The sequence below is a fragment of the Natator depressus genome, chromosome 1, assembly GCF_965152275.1.
Source record: "Natator depressus isolate rNatDep1 chromosome 1, rNatDep2.hap1, whole genome shotgun sequence".
Classification (NCBI taxonomy): domain Eukaryota; kingdom Metazoa; phylum Chordata; order Testudines; family Cheloniidae; genus Natator; species Natator depressus.
Genome location: NC_134234.1, coordinates 315,182,899 through 315,200,041, shown reverse-complemented (window position 1 = coordinate 315,200,041; position 17,143 = coordinate 315,182,899). Strand labels below are relative to the sequence as shown.

General features: G+C 39.5%; 1 protein-coding gene across 9 annotated transcripts in view; it reads left to right on the top strand.

Annotated features, from left to right (window-relative positions):
* TAFA5 (TAFA chemokine like family member 5) overlaps positions 1-17,143 on the top strand; it is a 712,037-nt gene that overhangs the window by 265,127 nt on the left and 429,767 nt on the right. The gene's annotated exons all lie outside the window — the stretch shown is intronic.

The window sequence follows — 17,143 nt, the reverse complement described above, 5'->3', positions numbered from 1 at the left end:
CTGTACCAACCTGTCAGGGCAGGAATGTGTGACTTGGTTAGCTGATACCTAGTGTTACTATTCTGCCAAGGGCAACTTTGGTTTAGAGCCTTACTTTGGTTGATACTTTCAGCTATGCCTAGGGCTCCAGCACTGTAAAATATAGAAAAATAAGCAACACGATCAAATTGTTGGAGAGTTTTAAATTTTCTGCTTTTTGTGAATTTAACAGTGCAATTCTAATGATGTATTTACATTATTTTTCCCATTGAATTAATATATGTTTTAGCTGTCTCATTAATTAAACAATGTTTGGTTTTTTTTTTAACCTGAGTGACCTTAAAACTTGGAATAGGTATGCAGGGATGTGTGCAAGTTTTGCTGCCACTCTGTTCTGTTCTTCAGAGAAGGCAATGCAGAATATATAAGCATCTGGTTTTCTGTGTGCTCCAGAGCTCAGGATTCTTATGTATGTTTATATCCTGTCTACTTAGAGCAATTTAACAGACAAACAGAGTAGAGCAATTTGTATATGTGCATCCAGGATTGTAAAGAACCCACACCAAGCTTTTGTTCTTTTCCGGTCATTCAGCAGAGAAGTTTAAATTTCATCTGTGTTGCAAGCTTCATTTTGGAAGAATATATATAAAAAACATTTTTTTCTGGTTTGAGCAGATAGTTAAAAAAATGGGTAACCTGGCAACCTTGACAGTATCTCTTTAGTATACTAAAATTAGAATAATTTTTCTGAAGGTGAAGATCATTTCCTGTGTAAAATGAAGTCTGTTGTAGTTATGATAGAAATATGGTTATGAAGAAACTGGGGGAAAAATAGTACATAATTTTCATGATAATATGCCCAATTGTATAATTGCATAATCTGAACTAAACAAAAATAGTAGGTTTCTGTTGCTAAATCAAAATGTTGTACTACCATCTGCTCAGAACTTATAGCTTCTGCCCAGACCTCAGCAAGTTTTGAACTCCATGGGACTGATTCACACCAGTTCAAGTCAAAAGAATCAGAAGCAACTCCAATGGTATTTGACTGGTCTAAAACCAGTTCAAGTGAAAGGCAACTGAAGCATTTTGAGCATAGCAGAATGTTTCCTCAGGATGGAACAGGCAGCTATGCTCAACAGCCTGGTCTCCACCTTATCCCTGGCGTCATGGCTGCTCAAGTCCCTGTGCTGCTGTTGGTTAATTTTCTCTGACCTGTGACCTGGAGGTAGGACTTATCAATGGGGCCTTACTGCTGAACAGAGTAGAGTGGAGCATGTGGTGCTAAAATCTGTTCCCTGGTTCTGTCCCCTCTTATAGCTCCATATATGGTCCAAAGTCACGGAGCTTTGACTGCATGTCTTCCATGCATAGTGGTCCTTGGAGCCATGGAGGGGACTGCTGCAGGGGCATCATTTTCCAGGCCCTTTGTGTTTGCGGGCTGTCTTTCCACATCATTTCCTCTCCAGAACATAGTATTTTGTATGTGTATATGCAGCAGCGTGCAGGAGTGTTTCTGTTGGAGGCAGCATGTTTGTGACAACTGCTTGAATATCACTATTAACAAACTGGATACTTTTCTTACTATTGGTCATTAACATTTTTAACGTTTTTAGTTTACACATTTTTTTACCTCAAAAAAATATCACCCTTGTGAATGCTCATCTCCAGAATAGAATTGTTGTTTAGCTTGGGTAACATAAGATGTTGCAAGTTGCTTTTATTGAACTCTGTTTGAATAGTAATCAACTGCAACATAATTACAAAGTGTTTATTATATTATGCTAACAAAGTACCAATCATAAGCTAAAGACTGACACTGGAGCGGGTAGTTTGTGATTACTACTGTATGTCAGGATCTTCATTAATATGCACATTAACTGAACTTAATTGACTGTAAGCCAGCTGGACAGTGGTAAAATACTTAATAATGAACCTCTTCAGTGCAGCATTTGCTGCCTCGAGGAGAACAATAAAAGTGTCCATATTTCCTTTAATATCCTTCAATAAAATACTGGCATATTAGCAAGCAAAATTATACTATCATGTGAGGCCTTTACAGATTCTGCTTCTCCAAATCATTGAGGAAATAAATTCTAAGGCTGTGAGAGCTTATGAGGTAAGAGAGCAAACTGTCAAGGCTGTTGTCTCTTGACTCTACCCACCTTTTTTCCTGTAACCCAAACTGAAAAAAAAAAACATAGCAAAACTAACTTCCCTCCTTCAGAAATTTGGGCTCAAACAACAGTTTCCAGTTAACTGAGTAATGATGTATATTTTTAAGATATAAGTGCTTGTAAATAAATAAATTAGTCATGTCAGCATAATTGGAAAACCATGATACAGAATCACAGGGACTATATCTTATAATATTTTTATTTCGTTTTATTTAAATATTACAAACACAGTTGGATGGCATACTAACATTTTAGCCATTTTCTGATGGTATTCTGTCTTAGTTTCCCCTCTTTAATACAACTAGGATACTGTTTTCCTTAACTGTGACTTTATGTAAGCTGCTCACCACATCATATTTCATAGATCATAGCTGTGGAATGTATTAAATTAGGCAGAGGTAACAAATCTATACTTAGTGGCATTTGGATTATATAAGAATTAAACCTCTTTGCAACAAAGCATTGAAGAGCTCAGTTTTCTCTGAAAATCATAATTACATAATTGCACATAAAAAGTCTGTTGTAACAAATGGGAAACAGCATAATAGTGTTGTGTTTATTATGGCCAATTTCCACCATAATCTCCCTTATGTACTTTTATTATACAGTTTTATCTACATAATATAGTAAAGTATCAGAGCAGTCATATTCTCTTAAAGTATTTGATGTTATTGCCTTTTAAGTTCTCATTATACAGAACTATTGAGGCCTTTGTTTCACACAGGTCTGTAACATTTCTGTGTTACATACAGAACAAATTAATTTCATTGTAGTGTTTTAGAAGCAAATACTTCAATACTGTGCACTCGATGGAATCTGTGCTTTAAAACTTGGTCAGCAAATTTATTCTTGGAGATACAGCAAACTGTCAACATTAATGTATTTTTTATTCTTTGAGCTATGTTGTAAAGCTACAGAAAAGAGTTGTTGCTTCTTTTAAGTTTAGATTTCTCAGAGTTTGTACTGGGAATAATCTCCTGAAAATGATCTGCCCTGAGGGTGCATGCAATCTGATGTAAATAGTCCACATCAGGAAAAAAATAATAGGAACAACAAATATACAAAAAAAAGTTCCATGTAGAACTGCCTGGTTCATTCACCCAGCTAGCTTTGGCTCAGATGCAGCATCTGGTTTTCTGTGGGATTCTCTGTTTTACTCAATTTTACAGCTGGGTTTAGGTGTAAAAGGTCAGGTGATTTGCCCCAGGTCACACAGTGAGTCAGTGGCATTAAACCCACAATCCTCTGGGTTCCTTTGTGTTGATACTTAGACTGCACAGACTCCTGTCTCTTTGACATTAACATATTTAAAGAACATCTTCATACTTTACTGTATGTATTTTTCCCATGATTGTTTTGTATTGTAGGACTGCTCCATTATTATTTGTATTATGCCATGAACAAAAACAATGCTTTTTACAGAGGGTAACAAGATCTTTGTCCCAACACGTATACTCTCTAAATGGATAATGTAATGGATATTGACAAAAGACCATGATGGGTAGAGAGGGAAGGAAGAGGAGGAAAAATAATAAACATAAAATGTACAATATTAAATATTACTTATTATTATATAAATACAACACATGGACTATTTAAAATCAATGGTTTCTTAGCAAGCCTTTTACTAAGGAATGGGTATTTTTGTCACTGTTCTGGCGAGGTGATTGGCTATTGTGTGTGGTTGGCTTTTTCTCCTTGGTCCTCCGTTTTTAAGTGCTCTGCAGAGGGGCTTCCCTTTTGACATCAAGTCATGCAAGGGTTTAGCTGTCTGAGAGAACTTCTATGTGTAACTACCACAGTGTTACATAAACCCCATGAACCCAAGGCCTTACTAATTGAAAGACAGATGTATAATTGAAAGAAAAGGAGTACTTGAGGCACCTTAGAGACTAACAAATTTACTTGAGCATAAGCTTTCGTGAGCTTCATGCATCCGATGAAGTGAGCTGTAGTCACGAAAGCTCATGCTCAAATAAATTGGTTAGTCTCTAAGGTGCCACAAGTACTCCTTTTCTTTTTGCGAATACAGACTAACACGGCTGCTACTCTGAAAGATGTATAATTGAGCACTGGCGAAACAACACCACTGGTAGTAACTGTGGAAGCTTGATGGTTTAGTGTAGACATGGTGGAGGCATTTTATCATCAGCTGCCTAACCCAGTAGGGTTGACCACTGTTGCTATCTTCAGTGTATGTTTATCAGTGGAGAATTACAATCCAACAGAAAATTCCCAAGCTTGCTAGTGTAGATTCAGCCCTAGAGCTCCCATGCTGTTAGGGGTTTCCTTTGTTTCAGTGCTTGTACTAGTGCAACTTGTGCAACTATGGCTTATCTGTCATGAATCAACTCTTTGCTCAAGAATCATACTTTTCTTTTGAGCAGGTTACACTGTGGTGTGCTTAATTTTACCCCTATTCTGGGTATCAACAGTCAATCTATGGCAGAAATACCCAAGGGAAAAGAGAAACAAATCTTTAGGTTTTTTTTTTTTTACGGTTCCCCCCTGCCACTTACCTCCTCCCACCCCCAACTCAACTATCTAAAATCTAATGTTGAAAAAGATTGCTCTTTCTCTCCTCAGCAAAAAAATCACCCTGTCCCCCCACAAAGAAAACCAAATAAATGACGGCCATCCTCCAAAACTCCCCAAAGAAAACTGGTGTGATGTGGCTATGCAGTAATGTTTAGGAGCTGTTCATAGGGTGTTAAGGTTCCTTCCCCACTCTGAACTCTAGGGTACAGATGTGGGGACCTGCATGAAAGACCCCCTAAACTTATTCTTACCAGTTTAGGTTAAAAACTTCCTCAAGGTACAAACTTTGCCTTGTCCTTGAACCCTATGCTGCCACCACCAAGCGTGTTAAACAAAGAACAGGGAAAGAGCCCACTTGGAGACGTCTTCTCCACAGAATATTCCCCCAAGCCCTAAATCCCCTTTCCTGGGGAAGGCTTGATAAAAATCCTCACCAATTTGCATAGGTGAACACAGACCCAAACACTTGGATCTTAAGAACAATGAAAAAGCAATCAGGATCTTAAAAGAAGAATTTTAAGTAAAGAAAAAGTAAAAGAATCACCTCTGTAAAATCAGGATGGTAAATACCTTACAGGATAATCAGATTCAAAACATAGAGAATCCCTCTAGGCAAAACCTTAAGTTACAAAAAGACACAAAAACAGGAATATACATTCCATTCAGCACAGCTTATTTACCAGCCATTTAAACAAAAAAAAATCTAATGTATTTCTAGCTAGATTGTTTACTAACTTTTTACAGGAGTTATGAAGAGCATTCCTGATCTGTTCCCAGCAAAAGCATCACACAGACAGACAGACCCTTTGTTTCCCCCCCACTCCAGCTTTGAAAGTATCTTGTCTCCTCATTGATCATTTTGGTCAGGTGCCAGGGAGGTTATCTTAGCTTCTTAACCCTTTACAGGTGAAAGGGTTTTGCCTCTGGCCAGGAGAGATTTTATAGTTCTGTATACAGAAAGGTGGTTATCCTTCCCTTTATATTTATGACATAGGGTTAGTACACTATTAAGGCATTGCACATAATTTCAAATGTTTGCATAGCACCTGTGTTGTAATAACAGTCCTCTAAGGCTACATCTACACTTGTAGCTAGGGGTGTGATTCCCAGTTCACACAGACATACTCATGGTAGCTCTCACTGAGCTACAACACTGAAATTAGTAGCATGGGTACACGCTCTGGGGGGCTAGCCCAGGCCACCACTCACCACCCTACTGCTACTCGGTTCACTACTATTTTTAGCATGTCAGCTCAGATGGGTGCGAGCTGGGAATCACACTCCTAGCTACAAGTGTAGATATACCCTAAATGCTTGAATCTGAATGACTTGATTTTCAAAAGTACTGAGCATTTAGTCACTCACAGTGAAGAAAATCAGACCAGAAATCTTTTTGCCATGTTATTTTGTTAGGTTTGTCTGTCTGTCTACCACACACTTCTGCCTGCCCCCTCAGCCCCGCACCCTCCCTCATACACACTTATTTGCTGTTAGTGGGTTTCAGGGCTACTCCTGAGCCTTGCATTGATGGTTTTTGTTCCTTTTTATAATTATTTATTATTACTGTTTATTTATTCATTCATTCATTCATTATTTTATGTATTAATAAAGAACACTGAAAGATTTGTTTTGGAAAAAATAAAACAGCCTATGGACAAATATTCAGTCTATCAACCTAGAAAATCTGTTTAAAGACTGCTGTTGCTCGTACAAAATTCTTGTTGATTTAAAGGTGTCCAGGATCACTCCCAACATGGTATAAAATGCACACACAAAAATAAGAGCTTGGGACATTCCAGGCTAATAAAAGGAACCTAAAAATGAATCTTGTTTCATATCACTAAAACCTTCTTCGTAGAAGAACCCTCCTAAACAGAACTTATGAAAGAAGAAATATATGTATGCGTTATACTTGTGTGTAGGTATATATTATATAGACATATTTTAATAATGTGATTTTTATTTTGTATTTTAATAGTGTAGTTTCAAGTTAAATAGCAATTTTCTGAAATGTAGGCTATTCAACAATCTCTGCGTCTGTTAATAGTAAATTTGATAAGACCTCCTTTATAAGAAGAGAGGACTTCATATTGCTGGGATTCACAGGAGAAGTCTATTACAAATGGTCTTACAAGTTCTGTTTAAATGAGTATATAGACAGATATTGGGAAAATGCTATTTGTTAGTTGTGGTGTAGTTTTCTGAGAAGCTGTGAAACTCCTCAATCAAGTTGATTCATTGCTTGAGAATTCTTCTGATGTGAATTATTTATCAGGTACAGAGCTGCTGCCTCTAGGATATAACCACACAAGCAAGCAAATAAATAACATATCATGACAAAACATTACACAGTTATACATAGAATCCCTTTATGAAGTGTGTGGTTTCTTTGTGCATGTTTTTCTGCTATTGCCATCATTACCAATGAATTTATATGATACAACACACATCACTGAGTGTACCAATGCAGTGGCACTCTTTTAACCACCTTCTAGCTACACCGACAGTCCACACGACCAGTTAAACCAACAAATAAAAAAACATTCCTACTTGCCTAAAATTGTAGACACTTTTGTCTAACAAAGAAAACCTTTTTGTCATTGGAAAATTAATTTCACCTGAGTTCCTTATACCTGTTCTTTGCACTCTCTGTGGTTCTGTAAGCCAGAGTTTATAGAGGAAGCAGCCTTTTTTCTTGTCATAGGTAGTATGTGTCAAAGACCTCCATGAATAATCAAAGTAATTATGACTGGATCCAACTTTAACTGGCAGAGTGGTAAATAGTGAAGAGGAGAGGTCACTTATTCAGGGTATCTGGGCCAAGCAAATAATGTGCATTTTAATACAGCAAATTGTAAATGCCTACATTCTTTTTTTCTAAATGTATGCCATACTTAGAGGATGGGGGATGCTCTTCTTGGAAGCAGTGACTCTGAAAAAAAAATTGGGGGTCATGGTGGATAATCAGCTGAATATGAGCTTTCAGTACAATTATGTGGCTAAAAAAGCTAATGTGATCCTTGGATGCATAAACAGGAATCTCAAGTAGGAACAGAGAGGTTAATTTATTGCTATATTTGGCACTGGTGTGACAACTGCTGGAATACTTTGTCCAGTTCTGGTGTCCACAATTCAAGAAGCATGCTGGAGAGGATTTAGAGAAGAGCCATGAGAATGATTAAAGAATTAGAAAACATGCCTTATAATAGCCTCAGAGAGCTCAATCTATTTAGCTTAACAAAAAGAAGGCTGAGTGACTCAATTACAGTCTTATAAGTACCTATATGGAGGGGGGGAGTATTTAATCATGGGCCCTTCAGTTTAAGAGAGAAAGGTATAACACAATCCAACAGCTGACGGCTGAAGCTAGACAAACTCAGACTGTAAAGGAGGCATATATTTTTAACAGTGAGAGTAATTAGCCATAGCACCCAGCTTTAATTTATTGGATCGTGTTGAGAATTTTTAAATAAAGATTAGATATTTTTCTAAATTCTACGCTCTAGGAATTATTTTGGGGAAGTTCTATGGCCTGTGTTGTATAGGAGATCAGATTAGATTATCATAGTGGTTCTTTCTGTACTTGGAATCTATGATCTGTGAATTAATTATTGTATAATTTCTTTTCTACTCTCTTTCCCTATAAAATGAGCACAACTGCTCTGTACAATGTAACAAATCTAGATGAAGCAATCAGATTAATGTGTGGCTGACATTATAATCATGAACACTAAAATAAGTTTAACATTCTATTTCTTTTTCTTTTCTTTGTTTAAAATTATATATTTTACTGTACGACAACAAATGCATTTTATAGACTAATTAAGTCTTCCAAAAATACTATCCTCCTGAAAATTTTTGTGATCATAAAAATTACCAGGGACTATGTGGAACTCCTCCTTCAGTTTGCAAACAGAAGTGTTTAGTTTATCCAGATGCTGTCTTTGTGTGAAAATATTTGTTCATATTTTTAATTGAGTTCTTCCAAACCATTAGGTTACAAAGAAAATAAACTAATCGTTGATTGCAGACAATCCTAGAAAATATAACATCAGAAATAATAAACAAATCACCACATTTGTTTTTCCCCTTTGGCTGTTTACTCTTATTCTTTTCAACATCAAATTTTAATTCAATAGAAACACTCATAGGTAGTACGTATTTTTACAGTATAGGTGCAAAAATTCCACTTTTTCAATATAAACAAGGTTTCAATATGGAATACTGCAAGGTGCATGCACAGATTTAAATAGACAACAATTTCACTGGCATGAAGCCTTAAAATTAAATAAAAAGGATCATATATCGATCTGGCATAAGCAGCTGCAATTCTATTGAAGTCATTGGTATTGCACCTGCTTATACCAAACATTTGACTGAATGTCTAGCTAAATGGAAGAGAAAAAGCCTAATACCTGTTGTTCAAGTGTGTTCTTTCCCTTGGTCTTCAATCTTATTACTCTGTGTTTGTATGGATGAATATCGTACACCCTTTGCCCCCATATGGGGTCTCAGAGCTCTGATGTTGCATACTCATAGATTCCAAAGCCAAAAGGCACCATTGCGATTGTCTAGTCCAGCAGTTCTCAACCAGGGCTTCATGGCCCACTGGTGGAGGCACAAGCCGGTTTCAGAGGGAGTGGGGTGCAAATCCCAGCGCCCTGTGGGACAGAAACCTGGAGCCCATGAATGGAGTTGGAGGGAGGCACAGGGGATGTTGTCCCCCCTAAAAAACCCTGCAGTGCCTTAACTAGAGTGGGGCAGTCCTATGGGCAGCTCCACTTCCCACCCCCTCGCCAGGTTGTAGTCCAGAAGCCAGAGTCGGGCAGTGTGGGGCGGTTGCCACTCTGGTTGGTGTCATGGAGCGGTTGGCCATTGTACTCTCCTGTGTGCTGCTGGTGCTCGGGGGCCCCAGGGCAGTAGGTGCTTCTGAGCTCCCTTTGACTGCTTGCACAGCCAGTAAGAGCCCTTGGGGAGCAGTGACCACAGGGGGGGTCCTCCCTCAGCACATAGCCCCTAGCTACCCCTCTCCCTGCATCTTGAGCTATTCCCCTCTGCCTGCACACAGTTCCTAGCTATCTTTGTCCCTGCACCCTGAGTGGTTTTCAAACTTTTTGAGCTGAGCCTTCCACCCCTCCCCACCCTTTGAGTTATAATTTTTGGTTGCACACACCCCTCCTTCCCCCAAACCTAGATAGGCTGGGTGGCCTGCTGATGTGGGTCAGGGGGTGGAGGTTTTGCTCCCTCCCTGGGCCCCCAAAAATAGAAGTCAAACTATACCTATGGAGGGCCCCCCCTGCTCGGTGCCCTGCAGGGATAAAGCCCTGATCACCTCCTTCCCCGACCTGGCAGCTGAAGTCCAGAGGCTTGAGGCGCCCCCAACCTCTGACTGGGCCCTGGAATTTTTCTAGTGTGTTGGGGGGCGGGGGGTCAGAAAGAAAAAAGCTGAGAACCCCTGATCCAATCCAATCTCTTGTATAACACAGGCCATAGAACTTCCCCAGCATAATTCCGAGATCATAGATTTTAGAATAACATCCATTCGTGATTTAAAAGTTGTCAGTGATGGAGACTCCGCCATGACCCATAGTAAATTGTTCCAATAGTTAATTACTCTCACCATTAAAAATGTACGGCTTATTTCCAGTCTGAATTTGTCTAGCTTCACCTTCAAGCCGTTGCATCATGTTACACCTTCTTCTGCTAGACTTGAGAGCACATTTTTCATTTAAAAAAAATTACCTGTTAGTTTTATTTCATATTCTGCCCTAGGTTGGTTTGAACTCACAGGTCCTCCTCAGATCTTTGTGTCTCAGCTAGCTGAGAGAGAGTTTAAATTACAAAATTTGGTTTCAAATATAGTGGGGTAGAGTATATATGATGAAATGCATACACATACCACTCCTAGCCTAAGGAAGCATATCTGTTTAATAACTTTGCAAACAGCTTATTCAGGCAGAGCTAACATGTATGACTTTACCTTCATACAGAACCGGCACTAGGCATAAGCAGACTAAGCAATTGCTTAGCACCCCAAGCAGCTCCAGTCCCCACTATTATTAGTATGTATTGTGTGGGGGAAACCCCCAGAATATTACCACTTAGGGCCCCCAATGGGCTAGCACTGGCACTGCTTCAGACATGCAACTATTGTGGTCACATAGCTTTTCAGAGACCCCGATGAATCATAGAATATGCAAAATGCCATACCAGATCAGACCAGTGGTCCATCCCGTCCAGTATCCTTTCTGACAGTGTTGTTTAATCCTCTCCTTGTATCTGGCTAAGTTTTGAGCCTCAATATCTTGAGGCAATGAATTCCATGTGTCAGATATGCAATGTGTATTTTAAAAAAAAGAGATTTATTTTTATCAGTTTTAAATTGATTGCCTTTCAATTTAATTATAGTCCTAGAATAATTTCATCCCTACTTAAGGCTAATGGATCTGGAGTCCTATGTGAAGTGGGAAATTTTGCTTCACTTCTGCTCAGCCTTTCTACCAATTGCTGGCTTGATGCAGCATTGGGAGAAGAAATAGCTTCAATACTCCACATGTACTGGGACCCAAGACCTGTGTGGGCTGTGTAATGGAATGGCCCTTATTCAGTTATGCTCCTTCGGGTGGGTGGGTGATTCAAGTATGAGTAGCCTAGAGTGAATCTGCAATGTTTCTCACCCCCTATAAATTTGTTGTTTTAAACTCTGTGTGGTAAAGAAGCATGGTTAAGGACTGGTTGCCTTAAAGGCATATGCACCCACATGTTGTTTTTCATTGCTTATTTATAAAATATGTTTTTTTTTAAAAACACATGCTGATTTCAAATCCTAAAGTCCAACAGAATGGAAGTTTCAACAATACTGGGTCTGATCCAGGTGCTCAGCACTGTTTTTGGGTCAGATACACAGTGAGAACACTTGTTCAACTGCATCAGTAATGATAACATAAGCAGGGTCTAAATGAGCTCTTCTCTGACATCTAGTGACACACTGGGGAAAAATTTCAGAAGCAGACTGTGTTTGCATAGACGTGCCTACTCTGCCTTGATGTGCAGCATGAGGAGCTGTTTTGTCAAAATGATTAATTTTGGCTGGTTTTAGGTTACAAATCACTCAGTATTTGAATGGAGGGGTAATGAAATATTGTTATCTTTATTGTACAAGTAAAGGGAAACACAGCTGTGCCTAACATACCCTGATTGAGAGGGTCACCCTAAACTGAACCTCACTTGCTAAGCAGGGAGTGAGGATGCCAAATCTCAATGAAAATGAGAGTGGGTGGGGACAGGCATTTCTACCTGTTGGTGCAGACTGCCTGAAGAGTCCTAGACAACATCTGACCTGCCCTTCTCCAGTGTTTAAAGACAGAGTTGATTAGACTCAAGTGAGAGTCTTTGATTCCTGGAGCTGACATCACTGCTGAGCAGGTCTAGGGGCTCAGCCTTAGACTTTGTTTGGGGACAGTGTACAGTGAAAGGCAACATAGAAAGTGCACTGGCAGTGAGGTTCCCCACTACTTGTTGACATCAATAAGAGCTAGATTAAGTGGTGGAACCTCAGAACATAACATGCAGAGAAACAGTGGCAACAGTGAGCCAGTTATGGAGGCGGTAGCAGCGGAGGCTTTGCTCAGTGCACCTCTCTCAAGGGTGGGAGGTGAATCCCATGACACACCTCTGAACTCTCGGTCTTTGCTAACCAAGGACTGGCAAGTATGAGTGGGGTGCAGCAGAGCGAATGGGGAGTGATGTGCTAAAGGGACATTCAGTCATCGGACTTTCCCACCGTCAGATGGGAAACTGAGGCAACAGACACTGCTCAAAGCAATGTGAGGATGGCTTTGCTTATGGTCACATGGTTTTGAATGTGGTTGTGGTGTTTTCCCAAATTAATGCTGGGTTCCCTTTCCTGTTTACTGAAAGTTCTCTTTTGTTATACACAGACTCAGTGTTTGCGAGTGGGGAAGTATTGTCTCTTACAGATGCCCAGGTGTGGTGTTAAGTTTTCCCAGGTTACTGGGTGTGGGATCTGCTTTGTATTTTTAAGAGGAACCCTTGGGTATTGAACCCAGCCCTTGTTGCTGCCAGTTCCACCTGGCTTAGAAGGTTTACAGTAAGAAAAAATAGTTTGGAAGGATAGCTATGATGTTATTAGTATGGGAGTGACTGTACTAATGAGATGTACTAATTAGCATGGCAGCCCCAGATTTAGGATCCTAACTATCTTTGAAAATCTGGCCTGAAGTGACTATGCTGTTGACTGGTTTTAAGCCATTGTGCATGCCCACTGTGAACGAGGGGCCTGAATCTGAAATCACATATCCAGGTTTTACACCAACGTAATTCCATTGGCTGAACTGGGGCTGTTCTTGATTAGCATCCATGTAAGTGACTGCAGAATCAGGCCTTGGAAAAGCCCATCTTGGTTCAATGGTGAAGTAATAATAATAAGTTTTTAAAGTATATTAGAAACGAAGGAAATTTCTAATAATAGTGTAGGCCCATTACTAGATGGTGCTGGTTTATAATCATTGAATGCTGTCTGGTTGAACCGATGCTACCGACGGCCTTTGGAACATTAATTACTGGTGATGATGGGTGAGATGCCTTTCATTTTGTTGCCCAAGCTGAATTGGCAGGGCAGGGAAATAGGAAAACATCTTTTACTGGCAAACTAAGCACACTCTGGGCACTACTTCTAGTACAAAAATGCTTGATACAGAAGTCATTGTGAGACAATGAGCATGAAAACCTTATAATGCCATTTGTATAGTCCTTTTTCAGAGTATAACTGCACTTAAGGGATGATCATTGTATAAAAATATGTGGAAAAAATTAAATGACTATGTATCTTAGGTATCTAAAACTAATGATGAACTCACTGAGGCAGAATGCCTAAAATTCATGAGAAAATCTGAGTTAATGGGAGGTGATATTGCATTGATACTGACATGGGGAGATTCAGAATTGAGTAGGTTTGTTTCTGGTCATAAAAGCGAGATTGAGGGCTTGTCTACACTTACTAAGCCACAGTAGCACTAGTGAAAACACTATCTATGTTGACAGGAGCTTTTCCTGTTGCTATAGGTACTCCACCTCCCCAAGATGTGGTAGTTATGTTGACAGGAGAAGCCCTCCCATCGACCTAGCCTGGTCTACTCTGCAAGTTAGGTCGGTATAACTATGTTGCTCAGGGGTGTGGATTTTCCACACCCCTGAGTGATGTCATTATACTGATAGAAGTTGGTAGTGTCAACCAAGCCTTAGTAAATGCCTTATGCTTGCACCCCTGTTGACTTTAGCAGGAGTGCCATGCATGGAGCAGCTACAGCATCAGGTTCTTAAAGATGCTCAGTTGACAATGTAAAACTGGAAAACCCTGAATTGATTTGAAGTTTCATAGCAAGGGCTTTTTATAGCAATGGCTTCAATTCACATTAGGGGTTATTTCAGGAGTTCAGCCACCTAAAACTCATGCAGCATTTCAAATACAATTTTTACATGTTTTGGGGATGAAGTATTACCACATCGTGTTGAAGAGAAACATAAAAGTCATGCAAAGTGAATTGCATTCTAGTCTGCTGGCTTTTAGGCGTTAGCAGTTACACATCTGTGCTTTCCAAGCTGTTCAAAACTATTAATAATCTCACTCCTTGAATTAATGGATGTGTTTGCAGGACACCATCAGACATAAATTTTGAAGCTGAATGATATTTATATTGCTATTTGTACTGTAAAATTAACAAAGGTTATTAATTCTATCTGGTCTTGGTCTTAAAGCTTTACACCATAATTACATGCACACACACACAACCTCTTGAAAGAAGTGATGAAATTAAGGCACTTAGTGGTACGCCAAGGGCTGAAGCAAGTGTGCAGAAGCTATCCTATCTGTCAGTTTTAGTGATTTTACCCTTGCCTTTTGGTGATACTGCTCATCTCAGTGATGAGAGATGGAATCTCAACATTTGCCATGATTATACACTCGAAGAGTAAGAACTATCCTTTAGGTTGTTTTAAGGATATAATACTTCATTGATGGGGCCTGTTGGGGTCACTCTCACTATCTGTAGTATCACAGAGAGACAGATCACCACTACAGAGAGTTTCTAGACTTTTTGCTCCTTTATTCAAAGATGTTTCAAATATTGCTGTGGTCTTAGCTTTATAAAGTGGTACTTCCCAATGATGGTAATAATTCTGGACAGAAATGCCTGCTGTAGTCATGACTACCAACTCCTCCAATTTATTTGTTAGAAATTATCAGTTATACAGAAATGGGGAAAAAAGGGAACAGAATTTCAAATTAAAAACTTCTGTTAGCTTTTTGTAAATACAGTAAGTCCTCGCTTAATGTTGTAGTTATGTTCCTGAAAAATGCGACTTTAAATGAAACAATGTTAAGCAAATCCAATTTCCCTGTAAGAATTAATGTAAATGTGGGCATTAGGTTCCAGGGAATTTTTTTTTGCCAGACAAGATTTTATATATATATATATATATATAGACACATACAGACAGTATAAGTTGTAAACAAACACTTTAATACTGTACACAGCAATTATGATTGTGAAGCTTGGTTGAGGTGGTGAAGTTAGAGGGTGGGATATTTCCCGGGGAAATGATGAATTAGCACTTGGCTGAGCCCTCAAGGGTTAACATGTTGTTAATGTAGCCTCACACTCTACAAGGCAGCAGGAATGGAGGGAGGGGAGACAGCATGGCAGAGAGAGAAAAGACACACACCGTGTGTGTGTGTGAGAGAGAGACGTGCATTGCCCCTTTAAGTATGCTGACCCTACTAAGTGCACTACCTTTTTAAGTAAATCAGCATGTTGAGACAGCAGCTGCTGCCAGCAAGCTCCCTCTGTTCTGAGCCCTGTTGTATCCCTCCCCCCACTCTGTGGAGATAAGGTACAGTACAGCAGCAGGGGGAGGGGGACACCCTGACATTAGACACCCTCTTCTACCCCCACACAGCAAGCAGGAGGCTCCCTGGAGCAGCTCCAAGGCAGAGGGCAGGAGCAGAACACGGCAGTGGGGAGAGGGCATCTGAACTGCCGGCAATTGAGAGCCTGCTGGGCAGCTGCCGCACAGGGAACTTAGGAGAGCAGGGAGCTGATAGGGGTGCTGCTGGTCCACCCTGGTTCCAAGCCCCCACCAGCTTGCTCCAATGGGCTGCTCTTTCTGCAAGAAGTGGACAAAGCAGGCAGCTGCCAAACAATGTTATAAGGGAGCATTGCACAACTTTAAATGAGCATGTTCTCTATTTGATCAGCAACGTAACAACAAAACAATGTTAACAGGGAAGACTTTAAGTGAGGAGTTATTGTACACTGGTTAATATAATACAGTTCAGTTATGGAAGTGACTTTTCTGAACTATTCACCACCTGATGCATGTTGTTGGTGTGTTTGGTAGTTTTTTCCTCTATATGTAGGGCAGATGTCCTATAATGTGCAGGTTTAGTTATCAGAACCCCTTCCTGGCCCTTCTATGGAATGAGAGCAAAATCTGCTGCCTCCTACTCCCCTCCAGAAGATTTCCAGGAAAGCTCTGGCATTTTAAATTTGTGGAGTTTCAACCCCTTGTTAGAAAATGACCTGCCAAAAGATATTAGTTGTTCAAGAGAGAACCTATTCATAGCTAACTGACCAATGGGAGAGAGCAGGGAACTATATGTAGCTTTTTTTAAACTTCATAGCTAAAATAGTGACTTAATTGCATCAGTGTTGCCATAAGTTTATGAAAGATTATTAATTTTAGTATTATCATGGACCCATATTCTGCTCTGTTACACTGGTGTAAATATGAAAGAACTCCTCACATCTTGGGGGTATCTGCTCTCTGCAAAGAGGCAAGAGACAGTAAAAATGCCTACGATGCTATTTACAAAAGATGGTAATAATACTTTTTATTAGTTGGGATGGGTGCTATTTATTTAGCATCATAAGTGGTCTGTATTACATTAACCAGTGTACGTAAGATCTAACTGAAGATTTGAATTTGCAATTCTGCGTCCTCCTTTTGGGATTTACACTGGTGTAACTGAGCCCAGATTTTCCCCTATAGAAATTAGAGATGGAAAAGTGCACTTCCTACAACATATTTTCTAGTTTTAAATCTCCTCAGAGTTGGTTTCATTAATTCTCTCATCAAACTAAAACACAGTCTTTATCAGAGGTTCACTGATGTTTGAAAATGGGTTGTATATTCATTGCATTTTCCCCAAACCTTTATCCTGTTATTATTTATTTGTTTTCCAGTAGGACCCATTGTCTGTTGCGTTAGGCAGTGTACATACAAATATATGTAAAAATTAAAAGATGATCCCTGCCCTCCAAAACTTTGACAAGAGACCAATAGATATGAGAAATAGATATGTTTTTTCAAGTCACGTTATTGACAAAAAGAATATCACTCTTCATGTGAACCTCAGCAGTCAAAGGAAA